The following is a 4,420-nucleotide window of genomic DNA, read 5'->3' on the forward strand; positions in this document are numbered from 1 at the left end:
TGAATGAGTCTAACTTATGGTTTTACTGCCCCTCCCTGAACACAGCAGACTCATCCCTCTGTTGATGACATCATATTCCTGGATTTTCTCCCATACTATATTTTAAAAACAATGTTTATCTACTGTATCCAGTATGAGACCACTGATATTTTAATATGGGTGGCAAACAACACAAACACAGCTAAGATACTGATGTTCCCCAGTATGTGTATAAAACAGTCATGTGTTTGTACAACAGCTTCCAGAATTGTGCATGAGCTTGCACGCACAAACATACAGCTCTTATCCTGATTTGGGGTAATGATGAGAGCATTTTTTATTTTACTGGTGTTAGAGCTAAACAAGTCAGCTTTCTGGAGGACTTGGATCTTTAAAACAGAAAAGACATCTTTTTTCTCATGGGAAAAAATTTACTGTTTTTATTCTGGAAGACACTGCTCTTCCTCTCTGACTACTTGGTCTGCTGAGAGCAAGTACAGAATCCACATACCACTTAAATATTTAAATTGGACCAAAATTTCTTCAAGGTTATGGATGAAGTCTCTATATGAATCAGAATTATAGGCAAATACCAGAACATACCTTTTTACTTACTGCATTCATTGACTTTTATTCTGGATGTCAGTTAATTAACAGAGAACTAATTTTAGACTATTTATTAGAGGCATAGCTGGTTTTCCTCTAATATTCATGCAATTAAACTGAAATCTGAAATGGCAACCATAGTTGCAGAATTCCACACAAAGGACACATCTTCATTCAAAGGAGGAATGAACAGAGAAAAGAACGGTCCACTCCCTTAATTTGCCACAAAATTCTAATTCCAAAAGTGAACAATTCAGGAAAGATGCTGGTCTATATAGTGACCAGTGGTATCTACCAGTTAACATATTTGGCTCCCACTCTCCACTGCTTTGTCATTTACAGTTCTAGTGCAATACACTTCCTTGGTGTGTATTCTGACAGGAATCACTGCTTTGCTTTTCAGTCATTTTCCTTTTCTTTTTCTTTCTCTTTCTCAGAATCTGTCATAATGGCTGCTTGGTACATTTTCAGTCTTTATTGGAACTAGTTGAGTCATGCTCTACTATCAGCAATACCTCCCCCTGGTCTGTCCCTGATTTCCCTGCACCAGTTCCAGTTTGGCTGGGTAATCTTGAGACTCACAATCACAAAGATCTTCATTCTACATTTTTTTTCCAGTTCTTCTTTTAACTCATTATGCACTTGAATAAAAATTTTAGGACCACCTCTAGATTTTTGGTTTTTGGCTGGTCATGGATTTAATATTAAATATTAACATAATTTTGCAAATACAGTGCCTCAAAACTATGCTTTGATTTTAAGACACATTTTATGTGTATACAGGAGAGACTCTGCTGTCTCATTTGTAATGATGTAATAAAACCCAGATATAACCAGATCTACTCAGTTGCACCTGAGGAATGTGGATAACTTCTGGAAGAGCAGGAGAGGAGTATTCTACAGCCATTTCAGGAGGCTGAGGCTGGTGTTGCCAGCAGCCAGTCTGCTGTGGAGGCTTACTGAATGGTGAAATAAATGCATGCAGTCATCTCAAAAGCTTTAGAAAGGCAAAGCTCTGCAAAGCAGGAGCTATTAGTCTATACACACAAACAGGGTTGCCCCATCCCAAGTGCAGAATCCAACACTTTCCATTGCTGAATTGGTGATTCTCCCTCTCTCTAATTTGTCGAGGTCTCTCTGCAGGGCCTCTCTGCCCTTGGAGGAGTCAACGGCTCATCCCAATTTAGTGTTGTTGGCAACACTTAGTATCCCTTCCAGTCCTGTGTTCAAGTCATTAATGAAGACGTTGAAGAGCAGAGAGCTGATGATGCAGCCCTGTGGAACCCCACTAGTGACAGGTCCCCAGTCTGATGTCACCCCATTCACTGTAACCCTTTGTGCCTGACCCGTGAGCCAGGTTCTTACCCAGTGCACCACTCAATTATCCAGCTGTGGGATGGACATTTTGTTCAGAAGGATGTTGTGAAAGTAGCAAAAGCTTTTCTGAAGTCCCAAAAGATTACACCTACTGGCTTTTCTAGACCAAGTAGGTGGGTTAACCTGTTGCAGAAGGAAATCAGGTTTGATAAGCAGGACTTTCCTCTCATGAAGTTGTGCTGGCTGTGACCAAGGATTGTATTGTCTTTCAGGTGTTTTTCAACATCTTCCAGAATAATCTTCTCCATAACTTTACCAGGCACTGAAGTGAGACTGACAGGCCTGTAATTTCTGGAGTCCTCCTTCCTGCCCGCCTTGAAAATCATCACAAAGTTCACCAACTTCCAGTCAGGTCCAGATTCCCGAGATCACTTGAAAATCATTGAGAGAGGCTTTGCAATTGCCTCAGCCAGCTCTTTGAGGATTCTAGGATGAACCCCATCAGGCCCCATAGATTTATAGGGAGACAGCTGGAGCAGCAGATCTCACACAAGTTCAAGGTTGACTGGGGTTTGATCATTCTCACAGTCGTGGTCCTCCAGCTCAGGACACTGAGACCCCCTTAGTCCATCACTGGTGCTGAAGACAGAGGTAAAGAATGCATTAAACACCTCTGCCTTGTCCCTGTCCCTGTTTTTGAGGTGGCCATCCTCATCCTGGAATGGGCTGCTGTTGTTTTTACACTGTCTGTTGCCATTAATATATTTGGAAAAACTTTTCGTTGTCCTCCACATTTCTGGCAGCTTCAACTCCAGCTGAGCTTTGGCCACATGAATTTTCTCCTTACAGTGGTGATCAGCATCTCTGTATTCCTGCTATGTCACCTGACCTTGCTTCCACTGGGCATACACTCTGGATTATGTGGGAGCATTGCTGCTCAGTTAGCATTTGTCTGGGAAACTGAGAGATATGTGTGTGAACATTTGACTCTGTTAACTCAAGACAGCAAACAGTGAGTAAAGAGTAAGTATAAGGGGAGAATTGGTTGCCTAGGTAGTTGTTCAGGACTGTTGCAGCACTTTCTATGAGAGGAAATTATTACCATGTGATTTTACTTATTGATTTCTGACCTTTTCCAAGTATGTTTTGCTCTTTTTGGCCTACCAAGTTTGCATTCCAGATTTGGAAGAAGGAAGCAGTCCTTGGCTTTTTGACAGGGACTTAGAACTTTAATTGTTGGTGTTTGAGCAGAAGTCCCCGGCCCCCATGTGAACAGACGACTTGCACTATTGGCCATGCAAGTTATCTGAAGCTACATTCAGATAAGTGCTGCTCTTCAAATCTCTGTGTGTATATGCACACACTGATCAGTCTCCTAGAAGAAGCTATTTTTGCAGCTAAGTCTGTGTATTACTTCCCCTGCAAACTCAGTGTTTTTCCAAGACTCACTGATTAAAATTAGCAGCTGAAGATGTTTAGGTAACTTTCTCTAAAGAGGATAGTGATTAATTTCCTTTTCCTTGCCCTGAACTGATCTGATTCTCCTAAATAAATTGTATCGGCACAGTTTTATAGCAGTTGTAAGGTTTTTGTATCATCATTGAGCCTTAACTTACTGGGATGTCTTCTGGTTTAAACAACCACCCATTTTGGTCAGTTATATTTTTCTAGAATGAGAACAGCTTTTTTATCTCCTATGTGTTTCTGGCCCTTCAATATGTTGCATTTATTTTAAAACCTCTTTTCAGTAATTTGTAAATACACAGTTTTTTTCCTTTCTACAATTTAAGAATTATGGTACTTATAGTAAGGGGGATTGAATTAATCAGGATCTAGAATGTGTATGAGCTACTGAAGGACTGTACAATCAGTTCAGTTCTAAAAGACCTCTAAGGAGATAAAGTTTGACTACAGATGTAGAGAATATCAACAGAGAAGCAAAGACAATGCTGATGGAAGTACTTGCAGCTTACTTACCAGGAGAAAACCACTTTTGTTCAAAAACTGGATCTTCTATACATTGTATTGTAGAGGTACACAGCCAGAATTAAACTTCTTCAGTTCTGTGCAAGGGGCAGCATTCATCTTTGGAAGCAGCCAAGTGGATTTCATGCTATACCTTTGCAAGCATGTACAGAAAACCACTAGGAGCCATGAATGCTGTGGTGCTCTTTTAGCAGTAAAAGTCAGATGAGCAGCCAGAAGTTGAATCTGCACTGGATGAGATGAAGGAAATGACACTGGAATGAACAGAGAAGGCTTTTCTGTAGCTTTTATAGGTCTGCTTGGCTGCAGCAGGAAATGCTGCTGGAATGAGAATGATTTTTATCTGTACATCCAGAAACATTGGAAGGAATATCATTGTAACCGCAACATTTGGCCCAGCTTCTTCTCTAGCATTAATCATGGTTTGGCTGCACATCCAAGGAAGGGGTGATTACCTTCCCAAGGAGCTGTCAGTCCAATGTTATGTACACTTATCCTCACGGCAATGCCAGGCACATCTCTGCTACTGAGT

Source organism: Corvus cornix, chromosome 5, assembly GCF_000738735.6.
Source record: "Corvus cornix cornix isolate S_Up_H32 chromosome 5, ASM73873v5, whole genome shotgun sequence".
NCBI lineage: Eukaryota > Metazoa > Chordata > Aves > Passeriformes > Corvidae > Corvus > Corvus cornix.